The following is a 14,267-nucleotide window of genomic DNA, read 5'->3' on the forward strand; positions in this document are numbered from 1 at the left end:
GAGACAAACTCATAAGCAAGTAGATAATTCTATGTAGGGCTGCATAAGTAAATATTAATTAGTTATTTAACTCATATTATTTTATAATTATTGTTAATTAACTAGAAGATAACTACTGACATAACATAATAAAGGCAATCTTGGCACATAGTGAAATGTAGAAGGGCCTGAGAACTCCTGGTTGATGCAATGGTGTAATAAGGCAGAGTGAGGCAAAGTTTTCAAAACTAACACAGAAAAGTGTGTATTTTTTTTTAAGATAGATGCTGTATTATGTAGTTGTATATTGTATGTTCTCATGATCAAGCTAAATATAATAGGTTCAAAAGTCCAAGTTATAGGCTAGCTAGATAAGGTTATGGTTCCATGAGCTGCAGGCTGGGCCGTGTATACAGGTTTTAAAACTATTGTCATAAAATAGAATTATATATTTGGGTCAGGCTGAGATCCTCATAAGCATCAAATTTAGAGCTTTATGCTTTTGGTAAACTGCGATATGAAAGTAACACAATGGCCAGTTTTAGTTATATCAGGCATGCTGACTGATTAAATGTAAATCATAATTGCACTTACAAAATATGACTACTTTTGAAATCTCATCTCATCTCATTCTCAGTCTCATACTTGGAGGTGAGAACTCCTCTAGGTCTGGGTAGATGGCAGAGGGTTTTATGACACTTATTGTCCCGGTTTTCACAATTCAGCACTAATGACTTTGCTGTCTTCGCTAGAAGCTTATTTCTGACTCAGAAATTAAATAAGACTGAATATGATTGATTTTTCCAAGGTGGAAATTAGTACAAAAGCACTTAGATCATTTTCTCTTCCAGAGAAATTGAAATACACAACGTTCTTAAATGAATATAAAAAAAAGCATAAACTCACTCTTCTTTCTAATATTGTTTCCCAACATACCACACAGGCTTGTGTGCAGAGAAGTAACCAAGTTTAAACTTTTAACATTCAAGCTTTTATATTAAGAGCAAATAAAATGTATATGTAAATGTAAAACCTTCATCCTAAGAGAGAAAATACTTTTATTCACAAACATTTTTTAAAACCTGCTCCTTTATTAGAGAACGAATTTTACTTCTAGTGCAACTTTTACACAACAAACCACTATTTAATTTTTATTTTTTTTTATAAAAGACAAATCTCTTTATATGCTGTCTTTATATTTTGATTTAAAAAAAAAAAAAAAAAAGCCAAAAAACCCACCCCCAAATTCTAACTCTGGGAGCTAACTTTCCCATTGGCTTCCCCACTGGGAAATTTAGGTGGCGAACACTGAAGTGCAGAAGGGTACATTATGGATGGGACCCCCGCATTTCTACTGAGGTCTGTAGACTTCCCAGTCTATGAGGTACTACAGTTTACCTTGCCTGTGTGGTGAGTCTAAGAACTCCTTATTGATGTACGGCAGGTTTTTCGTGTCAAGATATTCTGTGAGGATAGGGGGATTGGGAACATGGTTTATCATGAAATGAAACAGCTATACTCCTGTGACATGGCAGTTCCAGCTTATAGGTGACATCATTGAACTGCCAGATTTCTTAAACCTCCTGTGTGGAGAGCCACTCTCAGTTGCTGGGCTCATAGGTGGGTGTTTCCCCAAGAAATGGAAATTTCTTGGTGCTCTTGGCAAGTAGTTCTAGGTGCTGGTGCTCCCAAATTTACTCACGCCAATGAAAGTAGCTCTCCACTGCAATTATATTAGTAGTGTTTGCATTTCATGAGAATAGGTGAAATGCAGGTGTGGATGCTGAGCTTAAATCAAAATACAGTTTTCCTTATTTAAAACGAAAAATGATCATTTCAGTCATAAACCAGGCCATAAAGCAGGATAACAATAATTATACAATCTGCAAATCCATGAAGCCTACGTGTAGTAAAAGTGATTATATTGTGTGTGACTGATCAAGTGTGTATACTCAAGTGAACATGAACATGAAAGTGTTTGGGATGGCTGAGTTATAGTCCTCGGTGGCCATGTTTGTAGGCCACGCTGTATTTTGGGAGCTGTGTTCCTTATAAATTAAGTTTGTGTCAGTTATAAGGAGTAACCCAGTTAATTTATTAGCAAACAAATTGATGAAGTAATAAAAAATTTTTTAGAAAAACAAGGCATATGAAAAGACTAGATTTCAGCATCTTGTTTATAGTTATAGCAGCAAGGTCAGTGTTGTGGTGACTTTAGAGCCTGTTCTGGATACAGTGGTCATGAGAATACAGTGTGTGAAGGTTATTCCAGTGCAGGGCATCACAGAGGGATACAATTGCACAGACAGTAATTGGAAACTAATTTGCTACATACAGTATATAACAGTAAAGAGTGACAATATGTCATTATTAGTAAAAATATACTATACAAACATAAATATATATATATATATATATATATATATATATATATATATATATATATATATATATATATATATATATATATATATATATATATATATATATATATATATATATATATATATATATATATATATATATATATATAAACAAAACTGGATCCAGATCATATAACAGTAAGGTTTGTTTTCAAATACTGCAGTTATAACTACAGTTTAAAAACATTGCTCACAATTGATAACCTGTCAATAAATAACTGAATGATCAAACAGAGCTTTGTCCAGGCCCATCATTTCTGGTCTAGACGTCAGTACTGACCTCACTTTTGTCTAGTTGGACCCCTTTTATGCTGTCCATTGACTAATGTTCACTATCAGGGTGAAAGTCAGCTTTATTATGCTGTTGTGACAATTTTGTTGTTTTTACATAGTGACAACGAGACAGGATTACTGTCATATATTCAGCTGTAAATGTTACAGAGACACACTTACCGCAGGTCTCTGCTGAGCCTTGGGAAGGAAAGTCCCCAATTTCCACATTAAAAGGTAAAATGTTTGCATTACTCTAATATCATATTTTCAGCATAACCCATTCATATGAAACTGTCATAAAATCTTTTTTCTCCATATTTATATCTTGCATTTATTTGTTGTGAAATGATACATATTGATTGTAGGCTTCTGAGGGATGTGCATGTTTGAGAGTGTGTGTGTGAAAGTAAGGAGAAATTATGCAGCTCATTGACACCATACTGTGAAAATGAAAACAGGCAAAGGAAATGAACTTAGTCTCTAATTTAATAGCCAACACTACAGACCACCTATTTGAACACCATTTTAGAAAACTGTTCATTTTGTATTTTTTCATTTCTGTAGCTGTATACAAAAGCAAATAAGTTACTGTGTTCTAAAAGAATTAGAGCAAGTATTGCACAAATGTTCTTTTTTTTTTAATTCAAATTTAACATAAAAAAATTATATGTCTGGAAAAAAAGGCTTTCTATTATTTTGGACACTATAATGAAAAATATGTTGGATTTTTTGTTTTTAGAAGAATATTTTCAACCCACTTTTTTTGTTTATACATGGCACCTTGATATATTTATTTGACTTGAAACAAAACAACACTGACACACCCATGTGCAAAAAGCAGCATATTTATCCTAAAGACTTTATTTCACAAATAATCATTTGTCTACAAATCAATTGTCTAAAAGAGTGCCAAAAAAACAACAACAATTTTCTCAGGAGCAATAAATCAAATAAATAAATAAATGATTTGGAAATTATTGGATATTTTAGCAATTTACTGTAATTTAATTTGATAATTTAGTTATTACAAAATATGTAAAATCAGGAAGAACGATGTTGCTTACAAAGGATTTGGAAATAATTGCACATTTTTAGCAATTTTTTGTAATATATTTAAAATTAGATTATGAAAAATGTATATAAAATCAGGAAGAAAAGTGTTGCTTACACTGGACTACACAAAGATACGATCCCTATAAGGGTGGAGTGAAGTTTCAGTGTGTCTGCCTTACCACTGCTTCACTGTTATATATATATATATATATATATATATATATATATATATATATATATATATATATATATATATATATATATATATATATATATATATATATATATATATATATATATATATATATATAAAATAATAATTGCATCCAATAAATTTTATCATTATTAGTTATAAAATAATAATAATAATAATAATAATAATAATAATAATAATAAAAAGAATAGAAGAAGAAGGAGAAGAAGAAGAAGAAGAAGAAGAAAAAGAAGAGGAAAAGAAAAAAATCAGTGTATTAATTTACTATTATTAGCTGAAGATGAATAAGTCATGCATGTATGAAATAATATCAATATTTAAAATAAATTCTAGCCCATATTAATTACTATTAATGGGCATTTCTTATGAACAATTCTGTTTAATCTGTAAAAAATAAACCCATCTAATTATCTTAACATGTAACTAATCGAACAATATACACATTTTACTATGTTTATTGTTACGCATCTCTTGTTCATCAAACTAATTGATAAAAGTGTTCAGAAAGCACAATTGATCTTTATGGACCAAATGAACTCCGTTCAGCTGAAGGTGTTTGCTGTGCTGGGGCTGACAGCTCTTTCATCTTGGTGAGAAAACTCATCCGCAGCAACCTGAAGGTGAGCTGCCAGGTCAAACAGAGTGTTGGGTTGTGCTCTGAATGCTCTGAGAAATCTCAAGCATATTCTGACAAGCATAGAAAACACACACTGCTCTAAATTGGACCGCTGTTGACAGCTCTGCTGAGCTGAACATGTGTATCTGCAGAGCTTTCCGATAATATGGGGTATATGGGGTAGAGTACTGAACAAGGTTGGGAGGGTCTGTGGGTGTTACAGGAATCCCAAGCGAATGGCGAAAATACACTTTGAGGCTAAACACATTGAAGGGAAAAACTAGTGTAAAAAATCCTCATACTTTTTTTTCCTTAGTGAACACCAGTTATGACCTTTCTGGAGAGAGTCACAAAGAAATGAACACCTTAGGATTCTATGAAATGGGGTTACTGGTCAGCTCCACCAGACTTATATAATCTTAACTTAATGTCAACAGTCTGCTACACTGACTCAGGATCTGATCACTATCACTGCACACCTCAACATTGTTTATCTGTAGTAAATAGACATTCGGTGCCACCAAGATTTGGATGGGTTCCCTCTTGAGTCTGGTTGGACTTAAGGTTTCTTGCTTATGCCATCTCGTGGAGGATATATAAAAGGTATGTGCTGCTACACTGCTATATGATGTCACATCGACGTTTAATCACAAATTTTAAAATATAAACATTTTTATTCTAAAATTCTTACATTTTGTAAAGCTGCTTAGAGACAATGTCCATTGTGAAACGCGCTATAGAAATAAATTTGAAACTTGAATGTACTGTAATAGGCAAAATACACAGTGGTGCAAAATAAGCATCATTTGGAAAATGCAATCTATTTGGAGCAAAAAAAAAAAAAAAAAGGATGCAGAGTTTGACGGCATTCTGTGCAGCATTGCATAAATAAGGAGATAACCCCTGTCTAGTTTGGAAAGCAACTTAACATGGCTGTTACTTCAGCAAAATTTGAAGGGAGCAATGCATGATTTCCTCCCTGCCACCGTGGGGAGAATAACCCCAACTGAACTTAAAATAACCTCAGCAGCCTTAAACTGGAAACTACATTAAACAGCCACGATTATTGCTGCATAATAAACGGCACAACACTTTAATTCTATACTTTTTGGGAAGGGAAAGTATTTAGCATACGGTATACTGGACGTTTGGAATTGGACATATGAAATCTGCAAGGTTTTCAAAAAAATAAAAGAATATTTAATAAGAAAAAAGCAACCACTGCACATTTCCTGTGTTTACTGTATATAAATGAGACAGTGTAATATACAGTATGTTTGTCACATATAAATCCTGATGTACAGAAAAATAAAAATGGAATTAAAACTCTGGATAATTAAAAAATAGACATGTATGTATATAAGTAAATACCTAAACATAAATAAATATACAACATTTTTTTTTTAATTTAATTCCAATGTAAATAGTACAATAAAAATTATATATATATATGTCCTATGTCCTTGTTCTGTTCTGGCCAAAAGGAATCTGAATTCACACCAGTCAATTGCTTCAGCACTGCAGACACCCTCACTTAGTGCCACTGATGGATCCACAACATTTTGACTGGGTGAGACAAAGAGCTAGTGTGCAGTGGCAAAAAAAAAAAATAATAAAAAAAAAAAAAAAGATTGCATGAAAAAAATGATAGCATGTGAAATACAGTAGTTTGGCACATTGCTTGTTTCACTTTACGTCTTTTACACATCGCAGTGTGCAATATACAACAGGTTTACTGGCGGCGCTATTTTGTATTTTTGTGTTTTGTGTATTTAACTGTCTTGTGTCTTGAACTGTCAGTGACAGTGTCTTGAACTGTCTTGTGTTGTCCTGCACTGTCCTGTATTTGTCTTGCACTGTCTTGTGTTGTCTTGCACTGTTTGCACCAGGTTGCACACGATGCACTTTATGTGGTGAGGACACTTACTAGTCCTTAGCCCTGTGTTTTCTGTGATTGTTGTTGTATGTAACACCAGGGTTCAGGAGGAACGTTGTTTCATTTTACTGTGTACTGCGTCATCTATATATGTTTAAAATGACAATAAAAGCTTGTTGACTTGACTTCAATCTATGAAAAATTTCAATACATGGTTTAAGAGCAACTGTGTGTGTGTGTGTGTGTGTGTGTGTGTGTGTGTGTGTGTGTGTGTGTGTGTGTGTGTCTAAATAACAGTATACAGCATTTGTTTAGACTTGTTTTAATACGACATGACATAAAAACCTAAAAGGCTCAATGAATTGACTGCTTATTAAAGTGATGTTTTAACCAGTAAATATTTTACTATAATAATACCAGTAGATTTGGTTTTCTAATATTAATAAAGTTCATTTGAATGCTAAAAAGTAGCTGATCATTTAAGACTAATCCCCAGCACCTGGAAAGCAAAACCCCTTTTTCCAACTTGGGTTTAAATAATGTACAAACAGGGATACACTGAATCTGTGTGCTCTTTTGTGGTGTATTTAAAATGCAAATTTTACAAACAAATTCATTTTTAATTGTAAGCTGCACGGGTACCAAATATGCTCTAAGTTTGCATCACTCCGCTTATTATAGCTGCTTTTTTGCCCATCCCTTAGCCTCGCCTCAGCCCAGTACTAACCTGTTTATATAAGCAGACTTGACAAGATATGGTATTTAGCACAATTTACAAATACCTTTAATAGAATTATGAATTATATTGTTATTCAATCTCTTGGTTAAAAAAAAAAAAATCAGCATGTTGTATAATATTTCGATTAATTCTAAATGTCCAGATTGAGATCAAATCGAGGAGGTAGCTTCCTGTCTTGCACATTGATAATGATTTACGTTTTTCATTACTTGTCTTATAAATGGTTTGTCTTCCCATATCCAAGTGGGTTTCCTTCTACCTCCTGATTACAAAATTCTAATTTGCCCCTAGCTGTGCATGAGTCTGATAGTATTTGTGTGCATGTCTGTGTGAGATGATAATGATTGATGATGATGATGATGATGTAGACTAGCATTAGATAATTAACAAATTTTATACAAGCTTAAATTATTTTATAGTTTATAGTTATTTGAGTTATTTTATAGAATTAAAGACGCTGATGTGTGATGACAAGCAAATGAATGTAATATGCACAGTGCACTCAATCTAAAACCTTATACTAACTACCCACATATAATTCATGAAGTTAATAAGCAATTGCACAAATTCTGAAATTTCTGCACATGTATTCGGGTCAACCATTAAATATAAAACACTGCAGTTGATCACACTTAACACTGGAGCCTTTTGGTCAGCCAGGAGGATATGGGTCTCGATGGAAGGAGACACAAGCTCTTATGAGCTCCCGGTTCTGCTTTCTGCCCGCAGTTTCCCCTGTAAGGTATAGGCGATGCCTCAAGCGCTGTGCAGTGTCTGATTCAACAGCAAAATGCCTCTGGCAGCTTCTCTCTCTACACGGATGCTGAGTGTGTTGCGTTCTCATTGCTCGCTTACTGTTTGCCCCAGATCAATCCACCCCTGCCAAAGTATTAATGGTGCAAGAAGTCACCGGTTCAGACTGACTCACCTGTCTCGCTTTATACAACACGGCTGGACCTATTTGAAGGAATCTGTATGTCTGAATGTTGCACAATGTTGAATCATATTGTATCACTTCAGTGGAGTGCATTTAGATTCAATTTAGAATCTCATATTGGCTAGTTGCTTTGATACGTATGTCTTCATATATGGTAGTATTGTAAAAATGTAAATTGCAGGAGCATTGTTTTTTTTCCTACTTCAATCTTCTGTAAAGTGGAAGATTTATTGTTAAAAAGCAGTTGATTGAACTCCACAGTTTATCCTCCCTAAAACTCCACCCTGAAACATGCGCAGTTTGGGGGGGTCATTAATATTTCTCTTACAGAAATTATTAAGACATGAAAACAATGACTGACTATTACACACACTGGTAAACCATCAGCCCTGATCACTATGATTCAAACCGACTGGTCCCACACTGGTCAGTATATGTTGCTCTATCAGCTGCATTAATAATAAACTCTGGACAGGAGGCAGGAGCTGCATGAATATTTCTAATGTACATTTGTTTGAATGATTTATAATTTATATAGCCTTACAATGTTAGCCTCTAATAGAATATTTGTAGCAGTATATCCATGAAAGTATGTACTGTATAAAGAAGCAGAACAAGAGCCTGACATGACAGTCATCAGTGTCAAACTTCTGGTCAGCTACAAGCTGGAAAAATATTTCTTCAGGCCATGATTGACATTTTAGAGGGATTCTTTGCTCATCTCTTATTCACTCCTAAAGCTAACCGGGGTCCAGAAAAACCTGTTTAAGAGCAACAGCAGTTATTTTTATCATGGTAATCCTTGTCTCAGTACTGTCCTCTAAAAGCCAATACACATTCATCTTCTTCATCTATAATCGCTTTATCCTGATCAGGGCTGATATGGATTGAGGAACATTGGGCACAAAGCAGGGATACACTCCAGATGGGGTGTCAGTATCTACTGTGTACACACACATATTTGCAAACATATTTACACCTGGGGAAAATTAGCATATGTTAAAACAACAGCTTTTTGTTTTTAGGCATATAGGAGGAAACTGGACAACCCAGAGAAAACCTATGCAGACATAGGGAGAACATGTGAAAAAGCTTGGTAGATTCTGGTATTGTGAGACATGAATGCTTCCTGCTGCATCACAGTGCTCAGCAATTCAGAATTTCCAAAAATCCAAAAATCTTTGTCTTGTAGTTATAAAATTTTGGCCTTTTTTCAGCGATACTTTTACTACAGTCATTTACACTCACTAGTGCAGACATATTCAGACCTTTTCCACTTTCCACTCCAAAAATACAAAGGAGGCGGGTCTTCCAGGGAGTGTCCATTAATATCAAAACGTGTAAAGTTTCCTTTTCAATTGCAAAACTGTTTTTATTATTTACAATAGACCACATGGTATATTTTAGAGTGCTTTCCAGCATACTTCAGTGTCAAAATACAATGTAATCTTAATCTGAAAATGCGTTCTCATTGCTTGCGTACTAATTGACCCAGATCAACCACCTAAGCTACATTAACAGGTCAGATAAAATGTATAGGGATAAAGTTAAAGGGATTCGCTTATGAATTTTAAGTTTATATTCATGTTGGTTTGTAATAATGTCCATTGTTAAAATGCTATACAAATAAAACTGTATTCGGCTGATGCTCCAGTGCAAGACTGGCAGGTCTGATGCAGTCTGATGAATGTTTTTTTTTTTTTTTTTTTGCTATTTTATTTTATGGAATGAATTTAATTCACATTTTAATTGTATAGCACTTGAACAATGAACATGTCACAAAGCAACTTAGATATAAATGAGAAATTCTAGAAATCATTATTTTAATTCCTAATGAGCAAACTGGAGGTGACAGTGGCAAGGAAAAACGATGACAAGAGGAAGAAACCACTTCTTACCTGGCATATCTTTCTGTCCTAGATTACCTCTGCACAAAGACAAACAGATAGCTGTCCAGAATGTTGCCAGATACAAAACTGGCACTGTACAGGTCCAATTTGTGAAGACTGACAATTGACAAACACAAGTACACATTTATTAATGAGTTTAACTGGTTTTGAACAATTACCCTTTACTTAGGAATTGAGGAGACCAACATCTATCATGGCAGTATGCAAAATGCTGTGTGTCCATCAAGCTATAACACTTCTATGTGTTCTTTTGATGTTATGAAGTTTTGCATTTGAAACTTGGAATGGAACAGATTAGGAAGGCTTTTTAAAATTCTTCTTCCATCAGAAAGGGGACCAAAATAATACAAAATAATAGTTGTAATAAGAATACCAAAAGGATAGCTGCCAGAAATGTTTTGGTACATGTGTTCCTTCCAATCCATGGGCCATGACATCGTCTATGACCAGTTTAAGGCAGGGATGGCGTTATACTGTATAAAGGATTGTTAGTATTTTCTGACCTCAGTGTGATGCCTGAGAAGAGTGTGTGATAGTGCATGTATATTACAGAATAAGAAAAAAAGAATAAATAATAATAAAAGCAAAAAAAGTAAATAAGGTAAAAAGTTATATAAGAAATGTGTGTAAAAAAATAGATAAAAAAATAAATAAATACACTTCAACAAAGCTGATCGGATAGAAAGCTCTCAGTATATCTTCATTAGAAATGACTTTGCACAGGTTTTTCTGAACGCATGTGTTGCGGTAACTTTTTTGAGGTATTTGTTGAAAATATGAAGAGTCTTAAACAATGCAGCTAAAGACATCAGATTTTTTTTTTACTCTCTTCCAGTCACCAGATGAAGTCTGATCAGTTTTGACAAAGGCAAAATAACTGGTGTGCCAAGCCTGTGTACAAATTGCGTTATACACTAATCCACAGCTGTGTAGGTTTCACATTTCATGTCTGATATGTAACTTTTCTTTTCTGCCTGCTATTTTTATAATTAGGTTTATTATGCTGTTAATATTTTATCACGTATTTTGTTTTTCAGTCATGTTCTAGCGCAAATGTAATTTTAATAGTTGGGATTGCATCAGTATTGTAAAAGTAATGAAACCATATACATCTACTTTCACATTGTAGTGCTGTAAAGCTGATTTAAAAAATATTTATACATTGTACTACTGTACATGAACATAGGATCATCACATTTAAATAAAAAATGATAAAAAAAATTTAAATAAAAATGTATGCAGAAATTATGTTCTTCTATAAACCCTTTTGTCTCATTACATATGGATGTGTTCTCAATAGTACACTCTTAAGTGTGTGTGTGTGTGTGTGTGTGTGTGTGTGTGTGTGTGTGTGTGTGTGTGTGTGTGTGTGGGTGGGGGGGGAGACCAAGTAAAAATAAAAAAAGGTTCATATCATTCTTGGTTTGTAACTCTGGGTCTTAGTAAAGGGAACCTGTTCCACATAATATTGAATTTCTGTAAAGATATTCAAAGTTGTATGATACTTTAAATAATAATAAAAACAGTAGTGTTGTGTGTAAATTTTATAAAGCATTTTCAGGACAAAGTGAAATATACTTTTAGTAGAAAGTATATACCCGTCATATCGTATTTGTCTGACGTACTGGTTTTAGGAGCTACCAAATATTGAGGCGTGATCATTCTAGCGAATACATTTTAATACGTCATACATAAAACACCAAAGTCTATATTTTAATGATTGTCCACTTCTTATACTCACAGGTGATCAAATAACCTAAATCACTATCCTCAAGGATTCATTTACATAATGAATCCAGTGAAATAGTGAACCCATAAATTCAGTTTTCTTTCAGTTTTTATTGAATTCAATTAAATGTATTGTATTTTATTTACATGTTAAACTCTTTGAATTATGTTGAATGAACTGTAAATGTTTAACACCACATCCTACACTGTTTATTTAAAACACTAGCAAGTTTCTAAATGGGGGTAGGTGGTAGTTTAGTTGTTAAGACACTAGATTTAGGGTCTGAAGATCATGAGTTCAAAACCCAGCCACACCAAGCTGCCACACCTGGGCCCCCTGAGAAAGGCCCTTAACCCCATATCTGCTCAATTGTTCAAATGAGATAAATGTAATTCACTCTGGATAAAAGCGTCCACCAAATGCTATAAATACAGTGTTCTGTATTGTTGAAAGATTTATGATCAAACTCTTGATGTCACCCAAATGAGGATGGGTTCTCCTTTTGAGTCTGGTTCCTCTCAAGGTTTCTTCCTCATAACATCTAAGGAGTTTTTCCTTGCCTCAGTCGCCACGGCTGCTCATCAGGATAAATACACATCGTTCACCTTAACTGTTGATTTCTGTAAAGCTGCTTTGAGACAATGTCTGTTGTGAAAAGCACTATAGAAATAAACTTCACTTGACTTGACTATAAATGTTAAAGTGGAAGTGATAGCTCAGTGGTTGAGCCTTCTGATCAAAGTGAAATTTCCAGCACCACCATGTTGCCATTGTTCGGCCCTTGAGCAAGACCCTTAACCCTCAAACACTTACTGGTATATAAAGTCACTCTGGATAAGGGTGTCTACTAAATGGCATTAATGTAGTTCAAATCCCACCACCACTAAGATGGCATTGCTGAGCCCTTAAGCAAAGCCCTTAACCTTAATCTATTGCTCAGTTGTAAGATAAAGGATACCGGTGTCTGCAATATGCTATAAATGTAAACATAAATTTGCTTTTTTTTCCAGAAATATTTAATGTGATATATTACTAAGGTTAAAAGTCATGGGTATGAGCTTCAGTACTGTCAGACTGCCCCCTGAGTGAAGCCCTCAAACCTTTTTTCTACAGGGGTATTGTATCATGGCTGACGCTGTGCTTTAATGGCAACTTCCTAACATCCTTTCCATGCAAAATGTTAATGTTTTTTCACAGTGTATGACAAAAGGATTCTTCTTCTTCGTTCACCTTTGTCAGCTTCCCAATATCCGATGTCCTCCTGAAATCTTAACGTCGGCCAAACACAATATCAGTCAGGCTCTGCTTAAGTCATGGATAGTCATTTTTAGGGGATTTTAGTTCAATTTTAATTATTTGAGTAATAAAACACTGGAGTGAGTGTCAGTGAAAGAACCTGACCTACAAAACCACTCAAAAACCACACATCCTCTTATTACTGCTGTGCTAATATCTCACAATGTCACTACAGCTATATATTATTTAAACTAACTGTGGAACTCGGCTTCATTCCTGGTGTCCTTATTCCCATACAGCTCTCACCTGCCAGTCTCCAGCGCCACGATGTCCTCTGCATAAAACTATTTGTCATTTCACCAGAGAAGAGAACGAAAAGGTTTCTATATATATATAATATTTTTTTAATAAACCTGAAAAATTCCATTAAATCCATCTAAAGTGCCACATGAACAGTACCATCATATCGTATCATAGTGTCAGCATGTGTAAGTGTGTGTGTTAGTAACAAAATAACGGTTATGCATATAACAGTTATGCGTGGGGCATCTCAGTGTGATTTGGTTCTCCGTGGGCACACAACATAACACTGAAAAGAAACAAAACACTGTAGTGGAGGTACATGTTTTTTTCTTTTTCCAAGTCAAAAAAAGGGTCCATCAACTTGAAATAAAAACAACGGCATAGTAATCACGATCAGTAGAATCTCGTCTGTATTTTGGCCATTTTGAAAGCATGCAGAAAGATTTCAGGGAAAACGCTGACATACAACAAAATAAAACCAACTAAACATTTTTTAAGAATAAAACACTAAGATCCAGATGATCACTTGAAATCACAGCATAGATCAGTCCAGAGGACTAAGGCAAACATGAGTCAAAACAGATTCTTTATTGTAACAAATGGACAAAAGTATTGGGACACCTGACTTTTTCAGCCATTTGTGGTTCTATGCCAAACTGTTACCTCAAACTTGGAGGCACACAATTGTGTAGGATGTCTTTGGATGTGACAGCATTACATTTCCATTCACTACAGCCTAACAGCTGTATCAGCATGACAATGCCCCTGTACTCAAAGCCAGCTCTATGTAGATATGGTTTCTCTGAGTTAGAGTGGAAGATCTCCCATTATAGAGCTCTGACCTCAATCCTATTAAACACCATTGGGATAAATAAAAACCCAGACAACACTCCTCACATCACCTACATCAGTACCTCACTTTACTCACACCCTTGTGGATAAATGAGCACAAATTCCCACTCCAAAATCTAGAGGAGCA

This window comes from Silurus meridionalis, chromosome 12, assembly GCF_014805685.1.
Source record: "Silurus meridionalis isolate SWU-2019-XX chromosome 12, ASM1480568v1, whole genome shotgun sequence".
NCBI classification, from domain to species: Eukaryota; Metazoa; Chordata; class Actinopteri; order Siluriformes; family Siluridae; genus Silurus; species Silurus meridionalis.